Here is a 24545-nt window from a genome sequence, read left to right as displayed (position 1 = left end):
AATATCTTAGAAATGAATTATGAAAATGAAATAAGCCTTTGAGCATTCATTCTATATTCATACCAAATATTTATGTGAAAAACTACAGAAACAAGCTAAGTAGTAAAACGTTTAAACATAAACCAGGTTAAATGGCACTGGGTAAACGCCAACGACATAAAACACAAAAACCAAAAACATGGAAAAACAGCAAAAACTCCAACAACAGCACTAATTCGAACAGTTACCATGCATGATGATGATGATGGTGAGGATGTTTTTAAAGAATTCAATGTTAATTGCCCCCAAGTAGTAGAGAACAAGTCCTCAGTATTATTGTTAATTATAATATAGCAATATATGTTTTAAACAGCACACACGTCAAGTCCCACACCATGTTACCTATTATCCCATACCATTATTCAGGACAATTCAGGTAAAACATACATACAGATGTGACATGGCAGCCGTTATATAAAATAACTATATTTTCAGTTGTGTACAGACACTGTGATAAACATAACTCTAAGAGAGCCATGCAATTAAAGAAACACAACTTTTTCATACAGAACATGAAGTTCTCACTCTTAATAATATCAAAATTTGTCTTACTAATTACAAACTATGTAATTATCTTTAAAGGTGCACTCTCACATTTAAACCGTTTTACAACTTTTTATATTTTTTGTCTTGGAAATTTTTTGCGTAAATATCTGCAAATTAATGATAAAATATTGCTGACAAAAAGTCAACAAAAGATCAGATCGCAGATTTCCATTCGAAAATTAATTCGATTTAATCGTATTTTATTGCTTCATAATTGTACACTTTTTGACAATGCATGCAAAAGAAAACAGACGAAAAATAAATCTAAGTAACATGAAAAGCATGACATATTTTACTTTGTCAAAAGCAAAAGGGTTAGGCCACAAGTTTTTAGAACATTAGAAAACGGCCCTCCCCTAAATCCGAATAAATTATCAAGATGGTTACGAAATCTAAATATGCATTTATAAATTCCTTGCAACAAAATACAATATACAGGGGAAAAGTAATGAAAAAAGGAAAATATTTCAATTCGTCACAAGTAAGAGCAGAAGAAAAAAACAACAAACAAAACAAAAAAACTTTTGAACGAATTGAATGATGTTTATGCCTTCAACCTCGTACCGCCTCTTGACCTGTTTGGCTATATTCTAGTATAAGGCAGTATTACTTCAAGATATTTGTTCGAAACGCTTCGTTGCTTTAATAAACGACTGGACTTGTTAGAATAGTATGCTGTTGCCATTCTCATTTAAATTGTTGATACCAAAAAGTAATTTTTCCGCACTTAATGGGTGGAAAGTGCGTGTATTTAAAAATAGTTGGCGTCTTTCATTAACATATTTTGGACATCTAAACAAGTAATGATCGGCGTCTTCTAGTGTATTGCCGCAAGAACATGATGGAGTTTCACGCAATGATTATAAAATAAATCCGCATTCAAATTACTGCACTTATTTCTGATTCGAGCATGTTGGACCTGATGAAATCGATCTCCTGAGAGAAAAAATGATGGTACTACGGCCACTTTGAACTTATTTCTCAATTTATACTTAAACGAGGACAGTGTTTCTAAATTACGAGTTTCTAAGTCTAATTCATTCCATGGTTTAAGTGACGATGGTATTACAGAGTTCGAATAAATTTCTAGTCGACATGCTAGAGCTGCGTAATTCATTTGGTTACGTAAGTTGTAGTTACTTGTATTACTTACAAGATCAGGAAAGTGAACATTTAAATAATCGGGCAATTCGCCTTTGTTAAATTTAAACAGTAAAATAAATTTTTGCATCTTTCGTCTCTCTGATAGTGTAACCCAGCCAATTTCTTCTAGGAGTCTATTTATTGAAACAGATCTTGTAAGCCCAGTGACTATTCGTGCAGCGTCGTACTAAATTCTTTCTAAAAGTTCTTTTTCATATAATGAACAGTTATCCGAAACAATTGATGCGTATTCCATTATTGGTCTCAAGTATGAACAGTATATTTGATTAAGTGTTTTACGTTTCAATTTAAACTTTAACATTCTCATTGAACCAAGGACCTTTGCTGCTGAAGTTGTAATGTTAGAGATATGACTATGCCAAGTTCCATCGTCACTTAGTGTAACGCCAAGGTGTTTGTGGTTTTGAACGTAACGTAATTGTGTGTCTTGAAAAAACAGTGAAGGACGTATGTTATTATTTTTCATGAGTGACAGAAACATTACTTCCGTCTTGGTTGGGTTAAACTGAACTAGCCATTGTTTAGCCCAATCAGATATTATATTGAGATCATGATTAATTGTTGTTTGTATATCAGCATTATCATTCGAAGTAACAGCCAGAGAACTATCATCGGCAAAAAGTCTAGTAACACTATGAAGAGTGTCAGCAATGTCGTTGACGTAGATTAAGAAAAATAAAGGACCCAGGACCGAGCCTTGGAGGACACCAGCATTTATATCTTTTTCATCTGAAAACTCAGAATTTACAAATACTTTTTGCTTTCCATCAGCTAAATAGCTTGACGTCCATTTTAATAAATCGTTACCAACACCATACTGTCTAAGTTTAAAAAGGAGGCCTTTATGCCAAACTCTATCGAATGCTTTACTGATGTCACAAAAAACGATGCATGTGGATTTTTTTATCATCGAAAGCTTTGCAAATTTGAGTGTAAATATCAATTATTAGTTGGTAAACAGTTGAATGTCCTGGTAAGAAGCCTGATTGGTTCTTGAAAATCAGCTTGTTTGCATGTAGGAAGTTGTAGAAATGTTAAAAGACTATTCTTTCCATGACTTTTCCAACACAACTAATTAAGGAAACGGGTCTGTAGTTTACACACTGAGTGACATGTTTCTTTAAGCATTGTATGACTAATCTCATCAGGTCCACTTGCTTTCTTGACTACTAGATTTGACAGAACATCTATTATTTCTTGCTCGGAAATGATAAATTGATTAAGAGATTCATTTGTTCGCATCGTAAAAACAGGTAAATTGGCAGAAGATTCGTCTAAGGTCGATATGGAGACAAAAAATTGTTTAATGCGTTTGCCTTGTCAGCGTCTGTAAAAGCTAAAGAACCTGTATTATTAGTATGGAGGGGAGGAATTGCGTCACAGCAAGAAGAATTTTCTTTTACAAGTAATTTAACAATTTTCCAATATTCCCGTGGATTGGTAGAACTAGCGTCATTTAAAGTAAACTCAATATTATTAAAAATACACTTCTTTGGCGAATTTTTCATATTATTAACTTTATTTCGAAAGGCTTTGTACGATTTCCAATCTGACATTTTACCACTACAGACAGCTATTTCCTTTGCCTATCACGTTTTCGTGTCATCGTTCTAATACAGAAATATAGCACGGTTTGTCTTTAGCACGGATAGTTACTAATCTATTAGGTATGCAAGTTTGAGCTAATTCTAAGAATTTTTCTGTAAAAAGGTGAGTTGCTGTGTTAATGTCTGAGTCATTCAAAAACGTCCAGTCAGTATTGTTAATTAAGGCGTTAAGGTCGTCAAAATTTCCTCTTTTATAATTCCACACCTTACGTTTGTATGTACCTTTGGGCTTTAAGTTAATATGTATATCGAAAATTAATGTTTTGTGGCTTAAACTGTTACTTACGGTTTAAGAAAAATGCTCGTTTCAAGACAAACAATAAAAATGCTTTTCAAAACGTTAAATTTGTGAGAGTGCAGCTTTAAAATCAAAACATTTGTACCTAAAGTTAGTATGCAGTTATTGTTTAAAACTAAAAAAATCGACAGTCTGCGGTAGCAAATAACAGGTGTAAAACTGTGATAATCGAATTTCATAAAAACATTGTTTTTTTTTTCTTTTTCATAAAAAAACATTATTGTACTAAAACTGGGAACAAAGGAGACATTATTAACAATAAAAATACAATAAATATTTGCTAATATCTTCTTCCAAATAAAAAAGTGACGTCACACGCTGAAACATTCCGAGCAAGCCAAAAACGGTTTAAAAGATAACATAAATCTGCAGTTTTTTAAAAGACTAAATGATTATTTATGAAAGGATGCCATATTCCATTAATATTCTTTATGAGAAATTCATTCTCAAAAACTAGCAGGCAAGTACTTTTCAAAGCCATTATATCCACGGCTTAAATAAGATCCCAGCAATTCATTGAGCCTATCTGCTCAAATAGCTGCTGGATACATTTTGATTTTACGAATTTTCTTTAAGAAACACCATAAAAATCGGGATGAGCAATACTGTTAGCAATCAGCGATTTAAGACTAGTATTGTACATTGTCATGCATGTGGGTGAGTGAATTCAATAAAAATGAAGCCAAGACGTAACAAAGGTGTCAAAATTGAACATCGAGTGTCCAAAGTGATTTTTAGTCCATTTTGTATCCAATATATTCAAATTTATTTTCTTAAAATGTGATTTATTTAGCATTTAATAATGATTTTAATAAACTTTTTATGAACTTGATAACCAATTTTGAAGGAACATATAATCTCAAACAACAAAATGATACTGTTTGTTCTATTTAAGTAATATCAAGTACATATTGAACTAACAATATGACTGAACATTGATGACACAATCACAAAAACCTGCGAAATATAACAGTTTAAACAATTTGCTGTGCTGTTATTTCATAACAACACTCCAAAAAGTTTGCAAAAAATTACAGAGTATTGGGGGATATACGTAAAAAGACATGTTTATAAAAATGTGAGAAAAAATGAAGGTAAATGCAGAATTTCATCAAGTCTGAATTAAAATTGACGTTTATACAGCTAATTCAATACATATAGCACTTTTTTGGACTGTTTTTGTACATTCAGGACATTTAAGTTAATTTCTACCATTATCAAATGTCATGACCAACAACATTATGCAACAGTCAATATATATGTGTCATCAAATGTTCAAAGAATACCCAAAACTATATTTTTCAGTAAGTTTGATAATTATTTTTTCAAAAATTTATTGCTATTAAAGAGTAACACTATTGAATAACTCTTTTGCAATATATTGAAAAAATAAAGTGAAGCAATTCTGCAATTTTGATGATAATAAGTTACTTTTGCCTATTTTAAAAGATAAGTACAGCTAGATTGCTTATTATTTAGTTTACTCAATCTTTCGGTTTGAAAAAGTATTGGTAAACTCGTACACTCAGGACAACAGATATTTATCAAGATTTCAAGCTTAGGGATAAAATATTCTGTCGAGTTGCACATGATAAACTGTCTGTTATTTATTAGCAACATTGTTTTAATGAAATTTGCCTTTAAATCTTATCTTTAGATAGTAAAGTCCATTGTATATAGTAAGTAAATGGAGTTCTCAGTAGACATTTAAAATTTTGCTTCAATAATTTGATATACAATAGTGACAAACTAGTTACATCTCTTAGTATTCAGTTATGAAAAACAATCATAAAATACATTCAAAACATTTTTCCTGTCATAGCCACCTGCATTTTCTTTTGATTTCTTTCTCACACGTTGGGACAATTACTTTTTCATTGTTGTGTTGTTTATTTGCTATTTCCTGTTTCTCCATCTTTCTGTTTGTCCTTTTTTGGATTCCCCACTTAATTCTAATCAGCTCATCATATTTCTTATAAAGCTTTCACCTTCTCTTAATTTTTCCATGTTATTGTTATTCTCAACCTTGAACATTTATTGGCTCTTAATTCGACAATCTTTGTAGGGTCTGATATTAACCTCAACCTATATTCCCTTAATCTCCTCCCCTCAGACTCTTTTGAAACTTTCTTTTTATTACACTCCCCATTCTTACTTAATTCAACATTGCTGCTCCTTCATCTATATTTAAAGAGGAATTTTACAATAAGCCTATCCATACATTTTCATGAAATCATTATCTGCATGTGTATATGTGATTGGTTCAGTGTTATGTGAAAGAAGCTTATCAGGTATTTTTATGTCCTGAGTGTACTACTGGTCTGCTATTCAAATGTATAGGGTAAATTCTTACAAATTTTTTTACATAAATATGATGTCTGTGTACATTTAATTCTGGTCAGTGAAGATGTATCATCAAAATACCATCAAGAGAAAATAAAAATCATTCTTTTATGCATTTATTTAGTATATTTATAAAATAAATCCTGTAATCCTTAATACAGAATGTATAACCACTTTTCTGTGGTACAGAACACTTCAGGGTAGCTAACTTTCAATTACAAGAAGAACCATGTTTATATCATGGCATTGGCACCTCAGTCAATCAATTGTGTCAAAAAGGTCATACACTCAGGACAGCATATAAGTTCCAGAAAAAAAATCAAGACACATCACTTTGTCATCAGATAGGGGATAAATAAACCAGTATGGTTATATGCTATTTGGGAAATAAGTCTGCAGCCAATTGTATTAAAGTGGATTAGTCCTAACCAGCAGTTATCTTTTGGTAATCTCCCTGGTTTGGTCAAATTATCCGAAAATCGATTGTATAAAATTTAAGTTACCCTAACCAGCGCGTGATTCGGCTAACTTTTGGACAAAATTTTACCGGGCTCGGAAGAGTTTGGTTAGCTGATTTAACCAAAACAAAGATGGCCGATCTTGGCATAGTGAATGCTAAGCGACGAAGACAACGACGAGGAAGTACGTAAACACTGTAGATTCACTAGGCACAACATAGACAGATTGGAACGACTGATAGGCCACAAACTTGAGCGACCGACTCGCAGAAATCAACCCTTGACATCACGGCAACAGATTATGATTGCTTTACGTTTTTACGCTACAGGGATTTTTTTACAAGTAATAGGGGATACATTTGGAGTAGATGTTGCCACGGTCTCAAGGTTGTGACTGCAGTGACCGACTGTATTTTTGACCTGAAGGACAGCACGATTCGTTTTCCGACGACATCGACACAGGACTAAGACTGGATTTAATGCCATTAGGGGATTCCCGTCTGTGATATCAGCGGTAGACGGAACGCACGTTAGAATACAAACGCCCAGTATGGACGAGGAGCAGTATGTCAACAGAAAACATTTTCACAGCATTAATGTGCAAGCCAGCTGCGACCATAGAGCTAACTAAAATTACATTGTATAATGAATTTCTTTCTGAATAACAAAAGCAACTTTATTGCAGTAAAATTAATTTGATGTAGTACACTTACCTTTATTCTTATAAATACATGTTTGAATAATATTCGTAAGATAATGTAGTGGCGATGCCAACAAAATTTTCAAGGAATCGCCACTACAGTCTACAACGATCAACATGCCTGGCTGACTTATTTTTTAAACTGGTGTAAACGTGTAGAAGTTGTGACGTAAATTTCACTGAATTCCATGTAATATTTTTACAACAGCTATCTATAGCCTTTTTCTATTAATGATAGGGGCACTCCATGGGGTATTTGCATTGTACTATTGTTTAAGTACTATGTACAATTAAAGGTATGGTAAGAAAGAAATGAATTCCGTAAAGTATGGTATGGAATGCTTTAAACAAAAGATAATGTATTGTTTGTAATTCACAGGTGTATTTACAAGCATAAATGCCATCTGTGTAAGCAGTACGCACGATGCCCATGCATTTAGGACTTCGGAGACACATCATCATGGTAATTGTTATTGAATATAATTAAGGCATATGTTACATTCATGAAGTACCCAATCCAACTGATTAATATAATGTATCAGCCTGTACTGAATATAATTATTATTTGATTTCTATGTTCTTATATAATATATGTCAAAGGTGAACTAAATTTAAATCATGTCTGTTTCATGAAAATAATTTTAATTCATTGTACTTAAAACAGAGAAATTGTATTTACATGAATATACTTCATTTCCAGGCCTTGAAGATTGCATACTGCTTGGAGACAGTGCCTACCCTTGCAAGCCTTACATGCCTACCCCATACCTGCACCCAGGTAATGTGGCATGCACTTATGCAAAACATTCCTATTAATGCTGATGTATATCCTTCTTATTTCTTGTATTTCAATTTGGATTAATATTTCATAATGACAACCAAGACTTAAGGCAGCTAAGTTACCATTGTTGATGCAAGCTGCTTATGTATGTTTGTGATGATGGTGATGGTGGTGTTGGTGATGATGTTTGTGTTTTTTCTCGTTGTGGTTTGGTGGTGGTGGTGGCATTTTGAGGATTATCATGCTGCTTATGTCACGATGATGATGATTACGGTGGTGATTGTGGTGTAGGTGGTGGTGGTGATGATGGTTACGGTGGTGATGGTGATTATGTTTACGGTAGTGATGGTGGTGGTGATGATGATGATTTATTTTCAGCAAATGAAGCACAGCAGCATTAATTTCAATGATGCGCATTGTTCTGCAAGAATTGTTGTAGAAAGAGCCTTTGGTGTATTGAAGAGGCGATTCCGTGTACTACATACAGAGATACACCAGAGATACACCAACGTTCTATGAACTCCAATGTTTTTCAAATGCCTATGCACTTGAATACTTTTTGTAAATTAAATACACATATACATCATATGTCAATCATAAACACAAAAATATTTATTCATAATATGAATGGTTGTTTTTGTAAATGTTATACTTATCGAATCATCAATACAATGCACACTTTTGATTTTTAATTAAATCAGATCCGGATGAAGCCACTGAAAGTTAGTAAGATTGTGGCATGTTGTGTTGTGCTACACAACCTTGCAAAGCTGTGGGGAGAACCCGAGGAATTTCCTCCCGGGATGACCAGTAGCCCCCTACGGTTCTGAACCATGATAATGACATGTCCGGAAAGGCAGTTCAGAACGGGAGTACATAACAATGCAATACTTGATTGTTTTTATACTGGCTTCCTTTTTCAATTGAAACACTAAGGCATTACATTTCCAATAAATTACCAACAACCTATTTCTAATATGTATAACAGTTTGCAATATTGTTATTAGTTTAAAAAGACCTTTTGAACTTTATTACAAAATTGAAGATTTACAAGTTTCATACTTATTATAATAGTTAATTCTGGCCCTGATATTTGAAAATTAATAAATAAAACAACACATGCCTCATCAAACGTCATAATTTTTACAAACTATTCACAGGAAACAATATGCTTTATAGAATATGTAAACTATCTGCAACGGAGATCTGCAACAGATATGAACTGCAACAACTATAACACAATTATAATATGTGTCTGTAATTAAGTTACACTGACATTTTTCTGTGTTGCAAGTAAATTTTTCATTAAATTTTAAGGCGAGAAATGCAGACAATGCTGGAAGTATGTCTTTCTGCTACTGAACACCAGCACTGTTTTACTCTTACTTACAGTTGACCAGGAACATTTTGACAAGGATGGAAGCCACTTTCGTGATCATCGTTTTCCTTCAGATGGTTTTAATTGATATAAATAAGTGTCTTTTATCAATGACCCTGTGTATGTATTTATTTTTACAACAGTGGTGACCACATTTGATAAAATGGTATGCTTGTGTCTTAATTGACTTTTACCATTTCATGACACTTTCAAGATACTATGATAATTGGAAACATTGTTACTGAATGTGTGAAATTGTAGTTTCAATGTATGTGATCTATTGTTAAATTTAAAGTTATATGGCATGGAAGAATTGGCTACATCATACAAATTGAATTACTTCCATATATGGTAAAAATGACAAAAAATGTACATATCTTAACATTTTTAGTGAATAAGAACATGCATAACAATGAAATAACTGCAGGTAATATATTTGACACTTATATTGAAACTATTTATTACATTTATCATTTCTGAATGTGATTATTACAAAAACCAAAATTCTTATTCCCGAAGGACTGACTAGCTACATATTTAGCAGTTACTGTTACTTTTTAAAGATAATGTGATAGTTAAAAACATTGTTACTGTCTGTTTTCATTGTTACCTATGTATATACATATTCCCATTTAGTGTGGTGTACAGACAATGAAAACCATGAATTATATCACAAAAACATCCATATTTTGTTCTTTCTCTACATTGCAGGTAGAAAAGACAATTTGCAGTACTACATAAATTGAATCAGATGCATTGATATGTAGTGGAACTAATATTGACAAATATGAAATATTTAAAATATGAAAAAAAAGTAAAACTGCAATGTCAATGGCTAGTCTTTACAGGAATTTTTCACTCAGTGAAGACTGCACATTTGTTGCTGCATCAAAGAACTTCTTTTCTGACTTCTTGGCAGCTGTGGCCTCAACATAATATGCTGTCTGGACTTCCTTTAATGTTCTTGGTTTCCTGTATAAAACATTACATTTCCATATAACATTATAATTCCATTCTAATACAGCTTGTAACCTCTCCTTTTTCTGTGCTAGTTGGTTCTCTAATACAGGAAATGGAGAAAATATCGCAGAAAGGCATATCTGTAGATAAAATATTTTTATAAGATATGAAATATAATTGTAAGAAAAGAACATTCTGATTTTATTTTTGCCTTTTCCTAGTATTAAATATTCAAAAGACAGTGTTTCAATGAACATGCAGTAACAGGTTATGTATATAGATGATTTTTTTCTCAAATAAATTACCCTTGTAAACTGGGTCTCAATACCCTCTATCTCATCTACTTTTGCCCCACCTTAAAAAGAAGTAAACAAAGGAATGGTAAAGGTCATGTTTTTATACATGAAACATATCAGAAAATGTATTTAGTTTTAATTGACCAATTGTTATTGATTTTATTTTAACAGTTTTTTTTTTGCGTGAGTTTCAATTATCACTTAGACAATGAATAAGTTTAATTTCAGGAAATGAGGGTACACAATATAGATCAATTTATTATAACTTACCCTTCAACAACATCTTTTCATTATCATAACTTTATAACATAATACATGTTCTACTCATTGTCATTCAAGGTAATCTTTAAAAAATTGTAATTAATAAAAAGAAAAAAAAAAGTTCTACTATTTATGTAATTTAATCAGTTATTATACTGTATTAATATAACAAGTATATATAAATAGGTGCATGTTAACATTTTGTGTGAATGCTATCCACTTAAGCATACCCGAACTGCAAGCGATCTCGTACATGCCACACGATCTGGATGGACTGCCAGTCAATGCTGATATATATATATATATATATATATATATATATATATATATATATATATATATATATATATATATATATATATAAATAATGTATTGATAATTAGTAATGATTCAATAATTTCCCACAGGAGCCCCGTTATATACAGCCTATTCCTTTTCCTTACAGTTCTAAAACTGGGTATATTTTTTAAAGGATTAATATAAATACTCTTTTTTATCATCCTACTTCAAAAACTCATAACTGGACGAATAAGAACATTTATGACAATGTTGGAAATGAGTGTTTTATACCCAGAAAGCGTATGTTCGTTTACATCACTGCATTGACACAAATTAGACACCCCTACGACAAACTGGTCCAACTTCAAAACACACACGTGTATCAATGTGTTAACGTGCGATCGAGTCGAGTCATTGTGACATTGAGAGCGGATCAATATAGGAGAACCAAAAAAGAATTTATAACAGTTAATATACGTATTGGATTAAATGACATAGTTTAAATTATGTGATGAAAGAGTTCTGGTTCACATATGCACTTGTTTTTCTCGGAAATATTTACCATCGAAACCTAGCAGGTTGAACGGATCTTTTGGATTTTCGTCTTGCCTGCTCACAGCGACTGGAATGCGACATACATGTGATTAAAGTGCATTTAAAAATGGATTTTTTTTTTGATTTTTTTTTTTGGGGGGGGGGGAATAGATTGTACAAAATATATTCGGTAAGTCAGATTGCAATTGAAAATTCTTTTTCGCCAGAATGTTAGCTTCCTTTGAATAAACTTAATTTCAGTTGTTCATGTTTAATTATAAATGACTTAAATTTTATCATAACTGTTGTCAATTTTTAGTTTTTAACTTTTTCAAGGTCGATTACCGAAAACAGTCCTACTATAATAATTATTTATAACTATTATTATTATTAATCACTACTCATTCTGAACATTATCATTATGTCAGCTATCAATGTCACATTAACCTGGATTGTATTACAACGTTGTAAAATAATAAATATCAGGACTATTTAAATTTCAACTTTCTTATGCATATAAATGGTGATGAATATAATCAAATACCTATTGCCGACTCCGAAGCTTATGAACCAGGGATGCCACTGAAGGCAGGCGTTATCTTTATATCTTGTATGATGGCCAACGTCGTGTCATCTACGACGGGCAGCGGCTTACCCCCACTCGTCTGCCTGACGTTGGCATTTTCTTGGGCGACGACAGCCTTGGCAAAACTCACCATCTTTCGATGTTTCTCTTGGAGTAAATTAAAAAAATGCAACTTGTTTTGTATCAAAAGACACTTAAATAGGCTAGTAAATATAACCTTGGATAAATAACAATCTTAAATAAAGCAACAAGAAATAACAAATAGGCAGTGGAGGAGCAAATTGAAAAAAAGAAAATTACGTTTGTCAGTGATTTATACTGGTATGTATTTACATATTAATTATTTGTTTATATATGTTTTATATCATCAACAAATTAACAAGATTCAATACCTTTAGCCTCATCGATCGTGCGAAATGCACGGCCGACAGCATTAACTGCTTGGATTATTTTTATCCAAGCATTGCCCTGCTGTGATTTTGTACTTCCCCCGACTTTGTTTGCTTTTTTTCCCTAACAAGTCGCCACAGCCGACGAAACCTTTCCTAGTGGCTGCCTTTTCTGCATCGGAAAAAACTAAACGATCTTTTTTCCGATTAGCTGTCTCATCACCTGTCAAGTCGGCCATGTTTTTGTTGTTTCAGATGACACAGTGTTTACAAATACGGCAAAACGCGCACTGACCGGACCATGCTATCGATGCATTGTGGGATCGTTTTGGTTATGTTAACTATAACCTATATCAAATTGGATATTTCGATAACCGAGTTGGTTAACTTAGCCGCTGCATTTTTTTGTGTTTTTACAAACGGAAAAACGGTTTGGATGAAAAGGCCAACTTGGTTAAAGTTAACCGCTGGACAACTTTAACCAGCGGTTAAATCTAACCAACTTTTATTCAATTAGCTGCTGGTGTAATTAAATAATTAGAACTAAAAAAATAATAGTAATTGTGTTCCAAATCCTAAAAATAAATTCAGCATTTCCTCAAGTGTATTGAATGATGTGTAGGGCAAAACACAAACTGTGGTTTATTTTTAGGCCGCAATTAGACACATACAACTGGACAAATATACATACAAAGACATTTATTTTTTTAACATGCTCTTGATGACCTAAACTGACCAGTTTTTAACACAACACCTGATCTGAAATTATAAAGAATAACAGGATGATTCACCGCACTGTTATCCTTCATTCATTGGTTAAATATATCATAATATATGGCAATGTTTAATTCATTTGAAATAATTATCACAATTGTTCTTTCATTTTAAACATCATTTGAAGTAGTATTGGTGGTGGCATAGACAGTTTACAAAATATGTTTGACCAATTATATCACGAAAGAACCTGATTCTATTCATTCTTACAATATGCATGGACGTACGCGTTAAGTCGTTGAGAGATGCTCTCTCACAATTTTATTTATTTCGTTGGCGCCTTTAGAGGCCCATGGAACTAAGAGAACAACCCTCTTCCTATTCCACTCTTAATCCTACAGTAGTGGCCTTTTCTTATTCAGTCCAGTTAGCACAACGTTTCTTTATAATGTTACCACAAGACGCCATTCTGACTTCTGACAGACGACTTTTCAGATATATAACGTTCGAGTGAGCCTTACCCCACATTACGCAAAGGTAATCGCTTTGTATCCGATTACTTAAACTGTTTGTTAGACGATTTCATTAAATTCGGTTTAACCAAGCGGCTTAGTTAAATCGACTTACCAGTTTAAATTCTTTGTTAATCTAAGCAAGATAATAAGATTCTAGAAATTGGGGCCAAATGATTGAACGTTTATGATACTTTATTAACCGTAAAACTGATTTTGCGCAAATGTTTAGAGATAACGGTTCCTTTCCGACAAGGACTATGTGGCAGACATTAACGAGTTTCCACTGAGCACCAACACTCCACTTAAATTTAGATTATTTAAGGTTGTTAAGTTTAAAGACCGTACTGTTCTTTTTTTGGTCATAAAATCAGTCATGTTCAGAAAATATGAGTGTTTTATAATACGTTGAATGCTTAAAACAAGCTTGCAATGGAATTGATCGACAAACAATGAAACTATTTGAGTGATTCAATTTGATCTAGGAGAATGGGTAAAACACTACTACTAAAATTGCAATTATATCACATTCGAGAACAATACCATGTATAAAAATTGACGATTTGTATTTTTTGAACTCACCTGAAACCAGATAAATTTCAATTTAGATGAAAAGCATCATGAATTAAAATGCGATGTGCTTCGTACGTTGATTGATATATAGTAACTTTACTTTATTCCAACTTTAAGGGAATAATAAATAATCGATGACGAACTTTAAATACGTATGTTACTAAATATAGTATCGCGATTATTTGCATGACTCAGCGATTATAAGTTTTGCGGCCCGGGCCAATTATCGATTATAATTTTTCGGCCAATAGAACGTTTCTCACGTGAATTCAATTGTTGCCTTAAAATCACTTTTTTCGAAATAATTTGTTAACTAAATTATCACAATTTGCTTACTGATTATTTATTAAAATCCTAAAGGGAGACAAACGCGAGCGCAGTTAGGAAACTATGCTTATGTTTCATAACCAGTGTGGACTATTAGGGCGGCGTTTTGTTCATTCAGCTTTGACATACTAAAAACAAAATAAAGGAAGCGGCAAAATTGAATTTATTTGAAAAGCAACCACTATAAATGCAATACGAGGTATTAGTTTGTAGCAGTCGTTCTACTTGCTACGTGTTCATGTTTATTAAACAGAGCCGTGACATTCAAGACATAAAACGACAGATGTCAGTGATTCGTTCAGAAAAAACCGGATAGACGTGTTGAGGAATGTTCGAGTTGAACAATTGAAACTGATGGGAACATGAAATGTCAACAAAATGTTGTTTTCCTAAATGGCTTACTATCAAAAACTTAATTTAATTTGAGAGTGAGTTAACTCATCGTGGTCAAGCCAGAAGCAAATAAAGATGTGCAACTGGATCGCTATATAAAAAGAAGACTTTAAACTTACGGCATAAGAAAAAAAAAACATGCGTATTAAAGAGTTGAATACACGGCGTAGCCGGGCCGTTGAGTGATAATTGACCCTCGTGCTCATAATGTCGACTAAGTCTCGGGCCACTTATCATTCAACGGCCCGGCTATGCCGCGTATTAACCTCTAAATAAATACATATAATGTATGCACATGTTTACATATGTATTTAAATAAATACAATTTTTAGAAGTAAAACACAATAACAATAACAATAAACGACAGATAAAAATAGTTTACCACAAAAATTTTGTTCTTAGAAACAAAAACAAACGTGGTATATTTGATGAGCTAGATCTTAATATTCATTCTCTCGTTGATTGTCTATGTCAATGTTCTTGATATCTTCAAAGATACTGGACAGAAAGACAGAAGTGATAAGAAAAAAGTTGTTTAAATATATTGATAGTATAATTTACAAAACACTTGGACGTTTACTCAGAACAATTAAATGTTAAAACAACAGCAAATGCAACGGCAATCCAAGTAGCCACACAACTCCTGTTGTTGTTGTTTTTTGCTAAAGAGTTCAGGCCTAACATTCACTTTTCTAAGGCTATCGATCAAACAACAAAAGATGATGATGAAATGGTTAGTAATAACAGACATATACTGACTTAGGAGGTGATAGGCACTCAGCCCTCAATTTGTCCAAAACATTAGCCATGCCATGATGAAAAAATACAAGTATATTCTTGAAAAACAACAACATACTTTCACTGTCAAATGCGATTGTAACCTCTTTTACCTCTAGGTTACAATATCTATTAAAGATGCACTCGTTAGTTACAATTCTTTTAATATACCGAAAAAGGATGAGTAAATGTCGAACATACTGGTACTTATGAAGGATATCGAATTTAATTTGAAAGAAAGATGAATAAAACACGGTGATTCTACCTTATGAAACGATTGTAGATCAGAATAAACTATTTAAGCACTCATCAATCATTTAATAATTTTGCGTGTTCAGATAGTAAGTACACGGTTACAATCTTGTTATCATTTATTAACATTATCCCTAAGTGCATTCTGTTTTAAGTAGTTAAAGGTTTATCACTCAAAACTTTTGTTTGTTATGCATGTGTTTGCACTGATTTGAAATAAGAGTGTCACTTCAAGATACATGTTTAAATCAATCAATTAGGATATATGCGATAAATATGCTTTGCCAAGCCAGGCGCCAAAGATTCAGGCGTGTGAAAAATTTAATTTCATGCTTTTGCAAAGTAGCTCCGAAACCTTTAGTTTTGTATCTGAAATAGAAAGACACACAACATTACAGCATTTATATATGATAGATAAGGTACATGTATGTGGAACATACAAGTTAATTATACGATACAGATGTACGTGCTATGAAGTATGGCCCATCTCAAGTCAAAATGTTTTCGAGGGTTAATTATTGATACACGTTATCCAGCGTTTGTAATGAATTCCATGTATTGAGTATTTTGTGTTTTAGTTAAGTATTTCGACGACAACCCTTAGTTGTTGCTAACAATTTATGCATTTCCCACTTAAAGGATAGCATATTAGTTTAAGGTTTTCAACACTTACCAACAAATCCCCATAGCGGGGAATCCATGTGACCAAATGGACGGTTCAGTGCAAGATGGCGTCACCAAAGCGCTCGACTCGAGCCGAAAATTAAGGTAATACATATAATTTTAATAGTTTCTTGGAATTTAAACATAGCCTATCATTTACCCACCTACCTAGTGTGTATTAGCATATCCATATTTCCTTTAAAGTGTAACCGTTTTCGGGAACTCTTCTGTAATGTTTCCAACATGTACGAAATCCGACTGGTAGGTTATAGGACCATTTATCATTTTTGCTCGGATTTAACGGAAAATGGGGTAGAAGTTTAGGAAAACCGCATAAAACACTTAAGTTTTGTTTAAATATAACAGGTACATGCATTTGTGAACGAATATTTAAATGATTTTAAGAGATATGAGAACGAAAAGAAAATGATAGCCTGCAGCTCCGATTTTTACAGAGATAGGTTGCAGTTCCATATATAGGTTGCCGTCTGGACTGCAAATAAGTTGACTTATTTTTAGTGTTCAAGCCAAATGCTTACGTTCACATAAACCTTAACTGGTATTTTTCACCATCATCAATTTTACATAGTTAAGTTTCTTTAAACACTTCGACAAACCGTTTCACAATACGGCCGTGTCTGACGGAGCACTTTCAAAACAGTATTTTAGAAAAAGGTTTGTCAAAGTGTTTGATAAAACTAATCACCTTGTCAAACTTCGGTAGTAAAAAGAAACCGGGCATCTTTAAGCGGCATTGACTGCCCTTTGTTCTTTTTAAAATGATGTAGTAGAAGAAAATTTATCTTTGATTTAAGTCTTCATTTTAAGCAAAATGTTGCCTCTCGACGAAGCGTACATGACGTAATTTGTCACGTGGTATACACACACTGATATACACAGGGAGGAATTAAAATGCGGTAAACTGTGTATTTCTTTTTATAAATTAAATATACTAGTATCCATAGTATTTATAAATAATTCCACGTGTATACAATATCAGGATGTTAACATATTCAATTATTTACTGCCAATATTATAACACTTAATAACGCATTTATATTTTTATATGAAGCATTATGAATACAACTTTTTTAAATCCTGACCAAGTGTTTAAGATTTGTTTAGTGCCATCTTGCACTGGAACCAACCATTTGGTCACGTGGATTCCCCGCCATGAATCCCTTGCGCGTCGTAATATTTTTGTGATATTTAATTTTTGACGCACTGTCAAGCAAAAACGGTTTGATCCACTAGAAAACATTAAAAGACCTTCTTTGTTTTTCATAAAAGTTTTCGTGTGCATAATACATTAGAAAGTGTTTTGCGTCAAATGCTTAAAAACAACTGTAATTGTGATATCACCCACGAGGCATGTTTCTTAGATGAGTGATATGTGCTGTTTCTTATACAATTGAAGTTGATGAAGTGCTATCAATATTTGGACGGAAGTAAGGCGTTTTTTTAAAGTGCGTAAAGTATTTTTAAAGTAAATTTTATGCTGAATGATTTTCATTTAGTTCCATTCCGGAGTTTCCGAGGAAATGTGCTCAATTTTCTTCCGTGTTGTTTAATTCCGGAATTCCCGATTAGGAGAAAATGGTTTCTGTAGACATAGATTCTGCTACATCTATTAAGCACAAAGCAAATTCATATATTTGTTAATTTTGTTTAATTACCGTGTTTCTTTTAATTAAAATGCTATTCAGAATCGTGTTCATGATTTTGACACAATATTGTTGCTATTCTATATCTCTTGAAGCTGCACTCTCACAGATTGAACGTTTTGACAACTTTTTTATTTTTTGTCTTGGAACGCGCCAATTTTTTGCAAAAATTCATGGAAACCAGTGATATAGGACTGCTGACAAAAAAATAAATCGCGGATTTTTATATTTAAGTTCAAAAATTAATGTTTTTCGCATTTTTCTCAAACCGTTAGTAACGGTTTAAGCCATAAAACATTAATTTTCGAACGGAAATATGCAAATCTGCGATCTGAGCTTTTGTCGGCAATCTTATATCATTGGTTTGCAGATATATACGCAAAAATTTGCTCTTTCCAAGACAAAAAATAAAAAGTTGTAAACCTGGTATATCTGTGAGAGTGCAGCTTTAAAAACAAACACAAAAAAACACTTGTTCAATAATGCCATGGTGTTTATGCTAAGAAGTAAGATTTTTGTATTTTTTATTAATGATGTGTATGATTAATACTTAAGTTTTGTTTTTTTGCCTGATTTCTAAGCAAACACATTAAACATGTACCAGGATTTGATTATAATGACACGATGCATGTAGTACATAACTAAATAAATAATAGTTAACACTAATAGAAATTATGTTGTTTTTCTTTTTAAATTAGTTGTACTTTCACAGAGTTGGGAGCTGTGTGATATCCCGAATTCTGGTTTAAGAACTTTTCGATCTCTTTGCATTCACTATCATTTGAGCGTAGCCTTTGTTAATGGTTGTATAAAATATATAGGCCTGTCATTTGTTTTTGTAAATATATAAGTAGGAAGCATATGTGTTTTCCTGTAAAAACGTGTATCACGTGAAAGAAGACTTACGCATAAAAAATAATCTATAGACAGAAGACACTCCGATTTCTTGTAATGTACTTGAACAAACACGTGTTAACTATCTTACACAGTTGGTGGTAGATTTTGACCATTCGAAAAAAATGTTTAGAAATAATGACTGACATTCATATGATCTTACGAGATATAATAACAAGATATCGTGTATGAATTATCTGCATAAGAAGTAATCGAACAAAAAACATATTATGGGTTTGGTAGCTTATATCTTAGGCTTTACTGGTCTGTACACGGACTTTTCGAAAAGAAGCTTAGAAAAAATTGCTAATAGTGTGTCGCTACAATCATATCATCTTTAAAATAACGAAATTTCCGCGTATGAATGATCTGCATTTGAATAAAAGTGACTTTCTTATTCAAAATCAATTGGTATATTTAAACGTTTGTATTAATTGTGGCAAATATTATTTGGAGGTTAGAGTGCATCTTTATATAACTAGATGCGCCTTGTTTGTTTTAAAACAATTGCTTGGTTAAATAGCTTATAAGTTAAATAAAGTGACATCTACTTGAAAATATGCCCTTTTAAGCTCGCGTGAAGGATTTTCAGCAACTTGTCGATGTGTTATCTGATTCACATAGAGAGCACGAATTGACATAGGCAGTAACATCACAGGAGCAAAAACGTATAATGTGGGTGTGAGCTATAGCGGAACAGATTGAGACAAATATTTAAAACTGTGTTCCTTCGTTTAATTTGGCTTTATATGTTGAAACTATCTGACAGTTATCCGAAATATCTTCTGGGAAGTAATAAAACAATTGAACTGGTTTAAAAACAGTCAATTAGGTCACGCCGTCAACATGATGGAATTGCCTTTTCCTGTTTCGACAATTATTGAAGACAATAAGAAAATCCGCGGAACCCGCAGGTCAAAGTACTCGCTTGTGCAATTTTTGCTACCTTTATCACGTCTTCTGAACCGAGGACCTGCATGGGAATAGCAAGAGAAAAACAACGTTAGCCTATTATGCCTTCAAAATGAAAGTGTGACCGAGTAGCTTATTCTTAGCGTTTTAAATTTAAAGTGTTGCAAAGTTGTTAAAGGAAAGTTGTTTTCGATAATAAGCGGACGAAATATATCAAGACAAACGTTACCTAAAAAGAATGTGTTCAAGTACGCTGTTAAAAGTTCATGGCGTCACCAGTGAGGATAACCCACTGGTGATTGAGTAGCTTTGTACAGCGTAATTGAAGATAAATATAGCGACAATCATTTTTTGTTAAGCCGCTTTAAAGGTTTGTTATAATAAAGCGGAGGATAGTACTAAACTCCTTGTCAACAAGTCCCAAGCGCACCATTATATGCTAGTGACATTTATTTTTCTTAATATGCACCGCCAGATCTCTTGCGGGAAAACACCCATAATGAATTGTTATTTGACGTAAATTGGTTCATGCGGAGAATTCATGAAAGGAATTGATTTATGTGAAATGAGTTATAAACAACTGGCTTTGATGGTGAAAAGAACTGATTCGGTAATGTGAATATTTCGAACAAGAGATAAGAGACATCAGATAAATGGTACGTTGATTCACGTATAATGGGCTCTTAATTTTAAAGAATATCTATACGTTTTTGAGAATGTTCAATGGTAAGGCACTTAGTTTTTTTTATTATAATTGATTACATACAAACAACCAAAACCCAATGGAACCAATACAAAATGCACTGTGCTGTTTGTTGAGTTTTGTGCTGTACTTTCATGTTTCTTGTTTGTGTCTTTTGCGTCTATGTCTTTGGCGTTTACCCACTGCCATTAAACCGGGTTTATGTTTAAACGTTTTGCTACTGAGCTTTTTTCTGTAGTTTTTCACATAAGTATTGGGGTAAAGTCTCAACATATATAACCCATGTACCAAAAGCAGTTGAGTAATCTTACCACTCATTGCCTACAGTCTTCAGAGCAGTCTGCCCTTGGTCACGGACACATTTAGCTTCAGAGGGCATTTCTTGTATAATTGACTAAAGTATTAACCATCATTTTCAAATAGCTTGTAGTACTCTCATAGTACAATTGAAGGCTAACGGCAAAGCGCAAAACTGTGTAAAGGTGACTTGATACGTTCCCTCACAGAACAATTAAAGGCAAACGGCATGGTGCAATACTGTGCTTAGGTTACTTGATACGCACCATCATAGTACAATTGAAGGCTAACGGCATGGTGCAACACTGTGATTCGTAACGTGATACATACCCTCATAGTACAGTTAAAGGCAAACGGCATTGTGCCACACTGTGCTTAGGTAACTTGATACGTACACTTATAGAACGATTAAAGGCAAACGGCATTGTGCATCACTGTACTTAGGTTACTTGATAAGTACAGTCATAGAACAATTAAAGGCAAATGGCATGGTGCAATACTGGGTATAGATAACTTGATACGTACCCACATAGTGCAATTATAGCCAAACTTTAAGGTGCAAAACAATATAAAGGACGTTTGATACATCTCTGAATCAAATAAAAAGAATATTTTTGTATGCAGTAAACAACTATTAGCATTTGTAAATGTTTTTTTTCTTATAATAGCTACAAGGACACGAATACCACAGTTCAAAGGGCGGCAAGACTACGCTTATATTTTATTATTTTACATCTTTTGAGTGCTTTCTATTGTGAGCCCCTTTAAACCAAAACCCGACGTATTTTAATTAATGGCACTGGAAAAAGAACTTTACATCATTTTCCCGAAATATACATGTACACACAGGTCTCTCAAGGTGAAAAGAATAACATGTAAGCTATATATGTAGTATATATGTCCTCTGAAAAAGTCTTACACAATTGCTGCTATATTTACACCGTCGGAAAGGGGCTTTGACTCATGGCATTGACTTCGTATGATTATTTCCATCATTGAGATCTCCACTTATGTTTCTAATTTTCCTTGTGTTCTCGAACAAACCAAGAGGGTATGGCTCGGTGCAAATCGCTAAATTGGCGGGAAATGAAACGCATTTAGGTGTGGGATGTTAAGAAATGATTTAAAGGATAAACAGTTCTCCACCATACACGTTATTAATATCAATTTCTTATTTTGAAAACGTGTCTTTGTTATTTATAAATTTCCTCCGTTTCGATCCCACACAATTTCACTCAGTGTTTCATCTGAAATGATATATTCATATAATTCTTTAACAAACGATTACGCACAAAAACCTGGTCATTAACATTACCCTTATTAAAATGAGGTTGTAGCACACATGCCCAAAATACAAAAGGTGGTCAAATCAATACCATTCTTCATGAATATAAAACCATCGTTTGACCTCGATCAACCAACATTATTGCTTTGAACATGATGATATTAAGCGTTGAGTTAAATCAATTTTAGCGATATGTTTTCGAAATAAAATGGAAGTGGTAAAATATGATAAGGGACTGTACCAATTGTGTTGTTTTGAGCTGGGTATCCACGATAACAAAATATACACGCTTCCAAAATTATGTTTGTGTGTTTATATAAAATGAGCACAGAAAAGCAAAAAATACATAAAGATAATTGATAGCAACAACATATCTTAATATATACAAGGCTTACCATGTCGCTCAGCTTCACTCTTGATAATATTTATCAATAACGTTTTTGGATCAAAAAAGCACAAAACATATATTCATAAATATTGGGGTAACGCCTTAGAACGGAAAATAGATTAACTCAGGAATTCACTGGATAATTATAAAATGCTTTTAAATGAAAACTACTTAGATTATAAACGAAAACTATTTTGCAAAGATTCAAAAGGCCAGTTCATCATATGCACGATAACGAAATGTAGCTATCCAGTAAGCAACAACGTGCACTTCAAAGAATTAGTTGAGCTATCACGCAGACAACAAAATGAATATAATTGTTTTCCTGTTATTATTTACCAGTCGTTGTTAATGTTTCATTATGAGAATAAATCATTGTTAAAAATCATTTATATTCTATCCAATTGTTCTCTATTAAATATCATGGATGTTTTTTGTTTATTTCTTCAAATTTCCTACAGCGGAGCCTCCATTTTAGTGTGTATTTTGCCTAATAAGGATTTTCTAAACAACGTGCACACCGTTAACGTACAACACAATTCAAAAGCCTTTCACTATGTTTACCATTGTAATCAGAAGAGGTAATTTGAAATTAGTGTCTAGTACTATTTTGGCTGGGGGATTTGTGCGACCCTGTTTACAAGCTATATTTAGACGAGAAGAGTTCTACTCATTTTTTCTAACATGTGAAAATCACGGCTTTCAAATCTATCAAACGCAAACTATTATGAAAAAGTATAATTAGTATAATAATGATATTAATTAGGTGATTTCATATTGGCTTAGTTATTTGTCCGACGTTAGCTGTATTTGCCTGAGCCCGAATGGGCGAAGGCAAGTACAGCTGACCGAGGACAAATTACTGGGCCAATATAAAATCACCTAATTAATAAGTATTTTATTAATTAACTATTACCTTTTTGGTTAAAAACATTCTTATAACTTACCTTAAGTTCACATTGAAGCCGTATTTATCCCTTATTCATTTATGGTGTCTGCTTTTCTAGACTTGACTTTGCTGATTTTGACATGCATCCTTATGACATTGCACATACTTATGAATAAAGCACTGTACATTGTAAGGAAGCATGTCTTTTCGTCTTATTTTGTAAATCGTTTGCCAAAATGTCAAATGTTTTACGTTCGTCGTCCATTTTGTCGGCGTACAAAATCATAATAGTCGTAAAATCCACCAACGGGTTAAATACAACTGTTATATCAAACTGTACAAAGTGGTTCAATCATTCAATAGGTTCAAGTATTCCAAAGAAAGTTAAACTAAGCACAATCTTTTTTTTAAAAAGTCGGTAAACGGAAAACAAAATGGCTACCTTGAAAAAGAAATTTGAAAATGACCCATTTCTTAAATCCTTTATTAGGCGAGTTTTGTTGATATTGGCCGAGTTTGGTCGATATTGAGCGAATTCTGGCATATATTGTCTTCAATTGTCTGGTATTGATACCGCAGTTGTGTCTGTATCCCGTCAAATACGTAATAGTTGATTAATAAAAGTACTTATTGCTAATGATTATCTTACAAATATATTTCGATTTAAACAGCCAAATACTTCA

The 24545-nt window shown here is 32.9% G+C and overlaps 1 pseudogene; it reads left to right on the top strand.

Moving 5' to 3' along the window:
* Positions 1 to 6609: 6609 nt before the first annotated feature.
* On the top strand, positions 6610 to 8816 carry LOC128244477 (putative nuclease HARBI1; annotated as a pseudogene).
* Positions 8817 to 24545: the final 15729 nt, after the last annotated feature.

This window comes from Mya arenaria, chromosome 8 (assembly GCF_026914265.1).
Source record: "Mya arenaria isolate MELC-2E11 chromosome 8, ASM2691426v1".
NCBI lineage: Eukaryota > Metazoa > Mollusca > Bivalvia > Myida > Myidae > Mya > Mya arenaria.
Note: the sequence above shows the minus strand (reverse complement) of the source record. Positions and strands in the feature narration are given on the sequence as shown.